General features: G+C 45.3%; 1 protein-coding gene across 9 annotated transcripts in view; it reads right to left on the bottom strand.

Annotated features, from left to right (window-relative positions):
• PAK1 (p21 (RAC1) activated kinase 1) overlaps nt 1-12,538 on the bottom strand; it is a 68,358-nt gene that overhangs the window by 49,785 nt on the left and 6,035 nt on the right. For 4 of the 9 annotated variants that reach the window (XM_038177853.2, XM_027466571.3, XM_072032899.1 and 1 more), the window contains exon 2: nt 11,074-11,197. The exons of the other annotated variants lie outside the window; for them this stretch is intronic. The gene's annotated coding sequence lies outside the window, so the exon portion shown is untranslated. The remainder of the gene's footprint in view (nt 1-11,073; nt 11,198-12,538) is intronic. 9 annotated transcript variants of the gene reach the window in all.

Here is a 12,538-nt window from a genome sequence, read left to right as displayed (position 1 = left end):
TCCTGTCACCAAATCGCTGCCTGCCCAGCTCTTGCTCTCCCTTTCCAAGCCTTGCAGGCATCTCGCAGCATCACAGAGAACAAACTCCGACCAGCAGAATGCAGCAAGATGCATTCAGACCATCTGTTAAACCTACAAGGCACTGTCAGAGGATCTGTAAAGAGTGGGGAGTCGGTACTGAGCAGTGGGTACGATTTCCTTTTCACCAGTTTTTAAAGGTATTGTGGTCCCAGCTCACACGGAACTGTAATATCACTTGAAGAGGACTTTTTAAAGAACCCTTTTTTTTTTTTTGGACCCTTAAAACTACCATTCTGTAACACTGTCATTAAAAATTGAGCTCAACCTTCAGAAGCTGGTCACCTAGATTATTATTTTTATTTTTTTTTTAAATCAGGAAAGGGCTGTGTCCCAAGATCATGCTTCAATCCCGAGACCACTTCTTTCTGGAGATGACTGAGCATAGGAAAAAAAAAACCCAAGCTGACTGTGAAAAGTGACTTCAGATCTGTTTGTATGATTTCAAGTACCAGTTAGATAACGAGACTGCACATCCACAGACATAGAAGGCACCAAACGTAAGTCAGAGGGATGAGTCACTGTCTACAGTCCCATGGAGGCATCAAAAATCCATCTTTTTCCTCCAACTTGAGGTATCACCTTCCTACCTGAAGGAAAGGTATAGTTTCTGCTCTATTCCACATCACATGGGATTCCCTTTAAGCACACATTCCACTTTTCCCCTTACTTTTTAGCAGGAAGATATATTTTAAAAACAGCTTGGGTTTGTAAGAAGGTTTTACACCTTCCTACCCCATAACAGAGACAAAGTCTTCCAAAGTCAGGCTCTATGCAACAACAGAAGATCTTACCAATTTCCAAAGAGTCCTGCAGGGTCTATGAAAGTCATTTAATAATCAGATTACCCCACAGACCCCATCAGCTTCATGAGCTTGGAGTGATTCCTGAAGAACAGGCCATGCTTTTGGGGGTGACCTTGAGCAAGCACATTGCTGGTTGGAGCTGTGCAAATGCAAAGACAACGGGGTGATGGGCAGAATCTGTGCTGCAGGATGAAATTTACTGCTTAGGGATCCCAAAAGGGCTCTGTTGCAGAAATTAGAAGACGTATTTTTTGCAGAAAGTCACTGGTACATGCAAAGGTGGCGAAGGAGGCGGAACAAACCTCACAAATAACGCTTTGCTAGCTCTTGGGCTTGTTTAAGAAAACCCCCAGCAGCAAAGACTTCAGGAGAAACACCAAATACCCTGGGCTTTGAACTTCATTGAGACGATCCGAAGTGACTACAGCTACAGGCAGCCTTAAGTAACTTGCTGGGTCACGATCCAGCTGATTCGAAGAATCTGCGTGCAGGCTATTTACCCAGGAATTAACCCACTGCCTTGGAATGTGTTGCTTAATTTAGAAGAGTGATTACTTGCAGCACCTGCTGCCAGCCTCCCGGTATTTGCTATGCCAGCTTCTCCAGAATCAACGCGAGGGCTTCTGAAATTATTTACATAAGTAATTAAGGAAAGAGCTATAAAAATAAGCCTGCTAAATGTATAACGTAACAGTCAGCTCGGCTATCAGACGCGATTGAAACTTCAATTTCCAAAGCAAATAGCGTGAGTCGAGGAGGTCTGAAATGGCACAGTCAGCCTTCGTTAGGGGCTGCCATCCTCAAGCAGGCATCACACAGGGCTCAGGCTCCAAACCCCGTATGTGCATGACAAAATCACCCCAGGAGCAGCCCTTTGCAGCAGGAGAACCTTTGCATACCTATGGACGCAGCCAGCCAAACAGCAACCTGCTGGCTTTAAAGCCAGTTTCCCCGCAGGCTTTACATCCAAAACTGAATCCCCAGCAGCCTTGTCATGCAAGTTTGGTGCCTGAGCGCTGATGCCAGCATGCAAAGGGGGGAGGAAGAGCAGGGATGAAGGGATTGCTGACAAACAGACTGTTTTCAAGGCCTTCTCCTAAAATTTCTAGTTACACTTACACACAGTGTCCTTCTGCTCCAGCAATGCCGATGGAGAAGAAAACCAAAATTTTGGCTGCTCTGACAAATCCAGTTTCAAGCATGAGGGGCTTTTTAGGTGTAAGGTTCTTTCTAGTGTAACTTCACCAACAATAAGAATGACCTTTCCCACTCTGCTTGCCCCCAAAAAATCAGCTAGAATCAACCAGGACAACCAGGTGGGGACTCAAACCACGTAAGAGTACTTAAAATGATTTCACGAGGCAGTGCAAATCTTCCCCTTATTTGTAACTCCTGAATGCAATTTTATCCCGTTGGATAAACAACGGCATTTCAGTAATAGTAACTGAGAGGTTGGATGTTTCCTCCCAGAGCTCAGGAAAGCCGAGAATTAAGCAGGGAGCCCAGCACCAAATAGGTCTGTCCCATAGTCAGCCTCCTGCTCGCTTGGCTGCCCAGAAGTTGGAAGCGGTTCAAGTCTGGGGGATTTCTGTTCCTCATCAAGACCGAAGTTATTTCCCAAATTCAGCTGGGATCTTACAACTTCCTCCACGCGTTCAGAAGGATTTTTCAAGCAGCTCGGAAACAGCTAACAGCCTAAAGCCCGCTTCCTCCCCTGACCCATATATATCAAGCCATAAAAGCTGCACGCAGCCTGCACGGAGAGGCTCGCCTTTTAGGAGCAGGAACAAAGAGCACAGCATTCCTGTCTGAGTGCAACAAAAACAGTTTGAACAAGATTTCAAAAGGTCGCAGCCGCTGCGGGCTCCCCGAACTCGAGGCATCCAGTTGCAATTCACGCTGCATGGCTCATCTCTCCGGAGCCCAAAAGCTTGGCTAAGTTTGCAGGTCTTTCGGGGACATTAAGCAGAGCACCAGCCTGCCTCGGCTCCAGACACCAGCTGCCTCTGAAGCCAAAGAAAACAAAGCAAAAGTCGAAGTGCTGAGGATTAGGAGATCTGTGCAAGCAAAATCCCGCTTTACCCATCACTTCTCAGCCATGCAGCAGGCCAGAAAGCATCAGACTTCATATTATTCCTCAGGACGTCCTTCTTTCTTCACTTAGGGCTTGCATATAAAAGCATCTTCTGTCCTGTGCTGCTTTCACAGAGAACTCTGCTATTTTCTGAATAAAGAAATACCCTGAAACAGTTTTGTAACACAGAATGAGTAAGGGGGATCTGTAGAAAAGGATATTTCTCTTTTTTTCTTTTTTTTTTTTTTTCTTTTAAGCCTAGTCTTGCTGCCTAGAGAAAAGCACAGTGCAATTTCACGATCCTTTCCTAAATTTTAAGCAACAGACAGAAAATGATACCTCTGTAAAACACGACTCAATGACAAAATGTTATCACCGTGGGTGAAGGAATGACTTCTGTGTTCCTCCAAGGGAAAAAAACAGCTGCAGGGCAACGCAGAACACCTGAAAGCGAACAACAGCTCCGCTACCCACGTATAAACCAAGAAAGCGAGTCGAGAAAAGCCCCCCAAGCTTACAGCAGAGGAGGAACACAGGCCAAGTTTCCCGATTCCTGCCCTGCTCTGGTTCTGGGGTTCGCATTTCCACCCTCTGTGCCTCTGCTAATTTTGAAAGCGCCTGCAGAGCGAGGCGAGGAGCTGCGCGGCGGGGCAGGCTGCCAGGCAGAAGCTACTCGCTCTGGTCCTGCACCTAGAATGGAAACAGCTCCGAGAGCGGAGAAGGAGCCAGCAGCTCCCTGCTGTCAGCACCCAGCTCCTGTGCAATCCCCCTGATCAGGGAGAAAGGCAGCGCCTGCCACCTGTGCTCTGCCCCCAACACATCTGAGTCACGGCGCGCTGCATCACATCACGCTAGCTTTCCCCTTTCCTCCTGAATGAAGCTCACAGGAATGTTCTCCTTCAAACTGTTAAATCCTTACCACACTTGCTCCTGTTCCCTATCTCATACAAGCAGAGATTTGGGCCTGACACCAGGCTGCATCTCTGGTACCCTCCACGTGAAGCACATGGTGAGGCCTACCCTACCCCACAAAGCACGTCCAAGGTGTGATGCCACCATCGGATTCCTTTCTGTCCACTCGTTCATATTTCTCTGCTATTCTAACTGGCTTGTCTTCACCCCACCTGCTTGCTGATCTGCTCATAAAATCATAGAATTACAGAATCATTAGGGTTAGAAAAGCCCTCCAAGATCACCTGGTCCAACCACCCCCTACCACCAATGTCACCACCAAGCCCTGTCCCCAAGCACCACGTCCAACCTCTCCTTGAGCACCCCCAGGGACAGGGACTCCCCCACCTCCCTGGGCAACCCATCCCAATGCCTGACCGCTCTTTCTAACAAGAAATATCTCATAATTTCATTTTGTTCCTCCACATTGTTTCCTCCTTTCACAGGAGGCTGATGGAAGACACCCATCAGTTGAGTGCAACTACAAGGCCCCAGCATCTCCAGTTACTTTCCACTGGTTTTAAGCCCTAAACACTTCAACAAGCACTTCAGTAAAACTTCAGGCTAAACACCAAAACCCTCCACTGATCCACATAAGATGAGTATTTTGGACAAGAGGAGTCCAAAGTTCTAGGCACTGTCTACAGATGCCTCCTTGGCAGAAAACAGAGGTATAATAAAAGCAATAGAAATCCTTTAGAGATCTCAGTGGCATCAGTATTTCAGTTTGGATTTTCACAGCAAAAATAAAAGTTATCTGCCCTTTATATCACTAGGTGTAATGAAAAGACATGGCAAAACTCTCCAGGGTTTTTGCTTCCAGAAAAAATAATTGCCAGCCGCCACCAGGTTCAGCAGGACACCACAAGGTCACAACCTTGCTGTCCGTCAGTGGCTTAACTTCTTCAACATCCCACTGAAATGTTGATAACAACGTTGGCAAGCTGCCTCCCAGTTTACCTTTCCAAAAGGGATGCTCGCTTCAGCCTCCACAAACAAAAGTCGATGTTAATGACATGCCAAGTTTGACTCATAAGACTCATTAGCATCTTTACAGAGCTTGCGGTTTGTTTTTTCATATTTCCCTTTGTGCAGAGTGAAAGAGATCCTCTTTAATTTACATGCCCTGCTTGCAGTACTGCAACAATCGAGTTTCGCCACTCTTATCACTTCTTTCTTCTTAAGGGAGAAAACAAATAAAAGACCAAGTGAACACCCTGGGTTTTCCCTCCTTAATGGCACAGAAACATTTCACCCATCTGTTCCCTGTCCCTTTCAGGCTTTACAACTGAAATCAAAATTTGGTTATAGCATTTTTTTAAAAAGCATGAGGTACACAACCACTTCTAAAAGGTTCATTTGTGACTTCCAGTATGATTTATTTTCCATTTTCAGAGATTCAGAGAACCACCCTGACCCAATCCCACTAAATCCAAAGCAACCCAACTGGCTGATGCAGACGATGCTTTATCACAACGGGCGCCTCTGCCTCGAGTCACAGTGACCAGCACAGAGGGAAGCATCTGTCCCAAAGGCAGGACTGTGACCCGTGAACACACGTGGGTTTAGCTGCAGTGGCTGCTCTCACCCCAGGAGCTGTAGGAGATGGACAAACTGAGAGTTGTAATGTAATACACTGAGCATGGTGGCAGAAGTTCTTTGAGCTGGCATCACACCATGGCTGAAAGGACTTAAAGGTCGATTCATATCCCATTTGGCCATCCCCACTACCAGGACGACAACGTCCAGCAGAGCTACACACCCCACCACACCCGAAGCTACCCAGAACCACAAATCAGCACCCCAAAAAAAATACAAATAAATAAATAAATCAAGCTGCAGTTCAACCTCGCTGGCTGTCAGCCAGCCCGGGGTGAGTCCCACAGCTAGAGAGGACCTGAGAGCTGAGAATCAGGCCTCCCATCTGTGAGGCAACCGATTCTGCTGGCCTCTTCATCAGTCCCTCGGGGCTGTTTTCACTCTCTCATGAGAATCTGGGATAGAGTTATGTAAAGCAGATTCCTCGCCCTTAATTAAAATAGAGTTCACATGCACACCCTGCTGAAGGCAGCATTAAAAAAAAAATAAAATACAAACACTTCTATGAGGGTTGAGTCGCTTATAATTAAAAAAAAAACTCAGCGCACACACAAGGGAGTGTCGAATGCTTGCCAGCCACCTGGATAATCGCTTCCTCCAAAAAGCTGCAGAAGACAGCTCTGGGGAAAGGAAGGTCACAAAGACTCTTGCAAAGGCAATGCAGGTGGGATTTGCCTTGCACAGGTAAGAGCTGCAAAGCCTGCCCCCAAATTCCACCTATTGCAAGGCCGTGTAGCACTAATTCTTCTTCCAAAAACTAGTACGCTCTTCCATCTGTTTTAAAATCAACGCTCTCCTTGTTTTAGCCAAATTCCCCCTGGTTGTAACCACATGGGATCTGATGGACAAGTTTCACACTCAGCTCGATGTGCTGACTTTACCCTTTAAACCTCACCCGGGTTCCTCCTCCTCCTCCTCACCGACAGCTGAATTCCAGCTCTTTTTTTTTGCCTCTCCTTGGAAGGCAGCCCGTCTCTTTGACCCTTTCAGCTGCCTTTCTGTTACTCCGTTGTACCCTTCTGCAGACGTACAGACCAGAACTGCACACCAGACGTGAGATGTGGGTGCACCAAGCGCTTACACCATGGCAAAATTACACCATTCATCCCGTCTCTGATGAACACAGTCATTTTTTTGGTTGCTGCTGCATGGTGACATTTCCCTTTCCACCCTGAAAAGCGACGTTATACCCGGTATTTAACCTCCGATTATTCGTGTGGCTTTCAAACTCTAACACAACCTTTCCTCAAACCTTGTAGCAGCTTCATATCTTGGCAAAAGTCTTCTGCAAATCCAAACACACTGCATCCACTTCAACCCCTTTCTTTCCACAGAACCTCACAGGGGTGGCGCAGGAGGATTTCTGTTTTCGGAAGCCACACTGCCTCTTTCCCAGCAGCAAACATTCATCCCCGGGTTCCTTGTTTCTGACTTTTCCCTTCCTAAAAACTGGTAGTATGACCCTTCAGTGTGTGGTTCCCAGGATCCCCTCCAGAGGCCTTTTTATAGATGGGAATTACGCTGGCAACCACCCCGGTTCTCTGGCACAGTGGCGGTCTGCAGTGATAAACGATACAGCTCGGGCAGCAGCCCTGCAGCTTCACATTCAAGTGCCTCAGGACACTTGGTTGAGTACCACTCGGCCTTGGTGACTTATCAACAACTCATTTATCTATTTGGTCTTATTTTACTTTTATGTTTCTGACCTACCAGCTAGAAACGGCGCGGATTATACCCCAATGGATGATACAACTTCCATATCCTAATGGATATAAAGAGCAAGGGGTGCAGATCCAAGCACTGCCAGTGCAAGTTTGGGACAGGAGAAATTGAGGACTAAGGCAGGGGTGGCTCCTGGCTGAGGTCCTCCTTGTCGTTGAGGTTGGCTGTCACGGAAAGCAACTTTTGTGCAAACTGCTGTGAGGACACTGGCAGATGTCATGCAGTCAGGGGTGCCAACAACTGCAGCTTTACATGTTTTACCCTGCCTGAAGTACTAAAGCAGTTGTGTTTCTCACTAGCACATCCCTGAAACACCCCAAGCACGGACACAAAGTCAGTGAAGTCCTTTCGGATGAAGCCATGTGGAGCTAGCTGCCTGCACAGAGCAGAGACCAAAAGAGTTTCCTTCTTCCTCACCCTCCAATTCCTTGCCACATGTACCTTTCAGAAGCCCATAAACAGTCCTGCCCCCCTCACTACATGTATATAGGTTTTTATCTTCCTTTTGAGTCAATCTCGCTAGCCCCACAGTCATTCCTGTTGCTTTTCCTTAATTTTATCCTACTAAAAGTTAACAAGGATCAAAGACGGCAATTGCTTCACGAAAAAAGAAAAACCTCCTCACCCCTCATACCGATTAACAACATCAGACCCAATTTTCAGAAAGATATTTAAGAGTTTTTAAAAATACTTCACCGGCTTATGTGCCAAATCCCAGCAGCGTCCAAGGGAATGGAGCACCCACGCGCTTTCTGGATTCCCACTAGATGCCTACCCAAATCTTTTAGTATGTAATCACACGAAACACTCCACTTTTGTTCTCAAGGTTAGGCACTCAAAGTGCTGCTAAGACCGTCCCTGAATGTTCCCAATGAAACCCACAGGTTTCATGAAACCAGAGTTATGTCCCCAGATTACCAAAAAAAAATTACCAGATTTTTTTGTTGTTGTAGTAGTTCCTTCATGTTCAGCAGATCTCACCAAATACCTGCTGCACAGTTCCTGATTTTTTTTCACCTTGCTTTCATCCTGGCTATGGCACAGTCTCTGCATGTATTTCAGGCTATTCAGATTTGTGTTTTCCTGTTCACCCTTGGGCCTGCTGCTTCTGTGTTGCCCTTTACACCTGTACGACAGAAGAAAGCACTTCACCTCTCCATCACAGTTGGTTTATTCTCCCTGGGAGCCTTTATGGACAGCTTTTAGGTAGAAGGCGACAGAGGATGTCAGCACCTCGATGAACAAGGCAAGATCATTTGTACAAGAGATGACTCCTGCACTACACCACTTCAGTTATGAACCGAAGGACTGCAAGGTGGAAGGAGCACAGGCCACCATCAGGATTATTTAATAACATCAGTTAAACTGGCAGCAGTATTAGCACCTTAATTTTGTCTTGGATGAAAATTAATGTTTCAGCAGGACACCAACAAGATGTTTGGTCCCAAATGAAAGTTTATGACCTGTTGTAGTAAGCATCCTTTCATTTCTGAATCATCTGATTACTAGAAAGCATATAATGGTCACAAGATACTACGCCGGCAAATGATGGGAAACCCCAAAAACACTCTGCTACACCAAGATGTGCATTTGGAAAGCATTCCCTAAAGCCTGGAAGTCTTTGCTTCACTTTCACTTCACTTTTTCAGCAATCTGGTCTAGAGAAAGGTGTCCCTGCCCATGGCAGGGAATGGAAGTAGATGATCTTGACCCAAAGAGATGATCTTTGGGTCCCTTTCAACCCAAATGGCAGGGATTACAAGCATTGTGCTTCCACATTAGCATGCCTAAATGTGCTCAGCTATGAGCACCTTCACCCCCCGATCACAGCCCCCCAAAAAAGCTCAAGCACGCTCCCAGCAGGTGGAGAGGGAACTGTCCTGTCCTTTCCTCACACCCTCAGTCTCCAAGACAACGCAGATTCAGAGTTATGCTCCTAATATTCATTTTTAGTTGACCACATCAAAAGGAAAACAGCTGCCAACAGCCACATCCTCACTTTATAGTTTTGTGATGAGATGGGGCGGAGGGGAGGGTTGGTTTCTGGAAAAAAAGAAAAAAAAGGCAAACACAAGTTTCTAATCTGTTAATCAAGAGGAATGCAAAGTCAACCACAGATCCTTTCCTTCTGAATTTGTAGGGTTAGTTCATTAGAAAATTTAGGATCACAGCTCTTACAGAGAGGCCAAACAGTTTTTATGCTGAAGCTCACACAAGTTAAGCTGCAGAAGCCTTCTACTGCTCATCCCGTTGATATCCCAGTGAAAAGAAAAACATTAATAAGAGCCCCACCAGCGAAGTGCATGAATTTACAGGAGAGGAGGATGACAGATCAGACATCACACATGTCAAGGGATTTACCTGTGCCTTAATGAGGTACAGGTGGAACGGATTTTATGATCTCAAGTCTTCAAAAGCAAACACAGCTACACTGCCAGTAGGATGAGATCACCTTGCTGAAGTCACTGCTCCTGGATACTGAGCCAAAATAACAGGGAGGGATTCAGAGAACAACCGAACATCAGCAGATACTCAAGACATGCACTGTTATATTAAACGTGAAGCTCGATGACAGAAGTAAGTAGGATGTTAAGAGCACACAAAAATTGCCTCTTGGATAAAATTGTTTTAATCTCTGTCACCACTATCTCCCGAACCACATAGTGATTTATGCCACATGTCAGCATGTGACCACATTTTTCTGGAGTGACAAAAAAAAAAAAAAAATAACACCAAAAACCAGCTCTCACAAGCACTGTTGGTGGCTTTTGGACCAAGTCCCAGGATGAATAAGTATTGGATCAGATGGCAGGCAGGGCTCTTGCAGGATGTACCTAGTATGACAAAAGGACCGGTTGCTAAAAAAGCAAGGGGCATCTAAAATAAATCGGATGTTTTTATTTAAGGAAAAAAGAAACCATGATCCTGACAATGCTATGAACTGCAAGAGATGAAGCAAACTCAGGCTGAGATCATTTCAGCATTAGCGTTTTTTAAACAGACAATAACTTTAAAAGTGGTCATAGTACACAAAAAAAAGGCATTTTTGGTTGGACCAAGAAAATGACTGAACTCTTACAAATACGGCCAGCTCATCATTTCTGAATGTTTGTCTTTTGCAACTCATGGACACATTTCAGGGACACAGAGACCGAATGAAAAAGCTGGCACTTGAAAGTCAACAAAAAGAGCTAATGAGATGTCTGATCTTTAAACCTATACTTGCCTTTTTTTAATTTTTTTTTTTTTTTTTTTTTTTTTATTTCTGCTACCCTGACCCTCCAAAACCCGTCTTCGTGATGAGTAAATCAGAAACAAGTTTTGGGAGGGGAGGCTGTTACCGCGAGCTGGCAGGATGCTGTTTCAGCAAGTACCACTTCCATGTGAAAGCCCGAAGTCCTACTATGACAGTGCAGTGAGTCACCGAAGAATTTAGACACTGCTTAATGCTAAAAATTGACACTGTTTTGCTTTGTCTAACTGGAGGAAGTGCCTTTATTGAACCTAGAATTCAAATGCTGCCTATGACCGTCTGCCTCCCTTTAAAGGCAGCCTACACAGAATATAACGCTTGTCTTCTTCTTGCTGGCTTCCAGAAAAGCCTTGGAGGAATCTCAGCCTTTTTTTTTTTGCTTTTTTCTTCTTGAAGAAAAAGCCATTCCCTCAGCCCTTCCAAATGAAATCCCCTCATTTAGAGATTTCCAAGTGTCCCATCAGCAAAATTGCCTTTGTGATAGAGGAACTCAATGAGCTTAAGGTTTCGTCCCCCTGTCCAACCTTTATCCCCCTCCCAAGCCCTGCAAGCAGCTGCTTCTTATTGGGGTGGAAGACAAAGCACACTACCTCCCTACTGCTCATCTGCGTGTGATCAGCATCTTCAGGACCGCAGATGTTTTAGGGCTCCATCTCTCATCAGTCTCAACGATGGCGAGGGAAAGCAAAGATCGACAGGAGACGAACAAGGTTACTGTAGGAAGGGAGAAGGGAAAAAAAAAAAAGAAAAGACAGGCTTTAAGAGATACCGTTAAGGAATAGAAACAGAGGGTGGAAAAAAAAAAAAATCAAACATACAGAAAGAATGCAAAAGTTAGTTCCCACGTACACAGCGAGTTACATTTAATAGGATTGCCAGTGCTCCCAGATATGAAAGGAGAGACAGCAGCCCAACACTGCCAGGCTACAGCTTCATCAAGATACAGCATCAATTTTGCTCATCTGAATGTCTCCAAAATCTTGTTTAGACAGCATGAACATGAGCAAGGGAGCTAGGGATTAAAGCCAGACAGGAAAAGTAGTTCTGTTCCCATCCTTTCATTCCTTTTGGCACTGGTTTAATAGTGGAGGAGACTTCTGCTGCTTCTTGTGAGTTTCGTTCAGCCTTTTTAATTATTATCTCTGCTATCGAGAGAGTCAAAAATTGCATAGGAGAAGAATTTGTAAGGTAGGAGACTGCAATTTTTACCTGTCACCTTAATACCAAGGCATGTCGGCTGATGCAACGATGAGAAATTCGATGAGCCAGAAATTAGAAAAGATGTTTTTTTATGAGATCAATGTCACTGTGATACAACTGCTATCACTGGTGCTGCAGTTCAACCCCTCCTTCATCCCTTCACAACTTCTCTGGCCTTCTGTAAGGCTACCCAGGGAAGATTTTGGTGATTGTGCAGGACTCATTTATACTAAGCTGGTGTTAAGATGCTCTAGACGCCCTCACTTTCCCACCCAAAATTAGGAACTGGAGGCTCAGCCTTGCTTCAATCTCATTATTTAAGTCTTCGAGGCACATTTGGCTCGATTTCTGACATTTTTCTCTCCGGATAGGAGTGGGAGAAGTCTCCTTTGTGTGACACAGATTTTTGCATAGCTTTCTCATCCCCAGAAGCTTGGAGCTGAACAGGACGACCAAACACCTTACCACACCCCCACAACATGCATGCATTTTTACCAAAGAACCTCGGCACTTTGATTATCAGAAAAGCAAATGGTTATTAAAAAAAAGGGTTATGGAGCATGATCACCAGCCATTTCCAGGCTGCCCCCTTTTAGCTCAGCTCCCAAAGCCTTCCCGTTATCATCTGGTGCAATGCCACGGAAGCAAGGCTGAAATTGAACTCGCATCTTATTCCCAATTGTGTTGACCGAAGACAACACAACAGCAAGGCCAAACAGGGATGTGAGCTCTAAGTTGTGGTTAGCATTTTGTGGTTTCAACAGGAAAGTTAGCTCCCACGGGCAGTCCAGCAAGACAATCGAATCAAACATTTGTGGGAAAAAAAAATTAGCAGTGACCACATCCATTAAAAGT

Source organism: Anas platyrhynchos, chromosome 1 (assembly GCF_047663525.1).
Source record: "Anas platyrhynchos isolate ZD024472 breed Pekin duck chromosome 1, IASCAAS_PekinDuck_T2T, whole genome shotgun sequence".
Lineage (NCBI taxonomy): Eukaryota > Metazoa > Chordata > Aves > Anseriformes > Anatidae > Anas > Anas platyrhynchos.
This window is presented reverse-complemented; position numbering and strand designations above follow the sequence as displayed.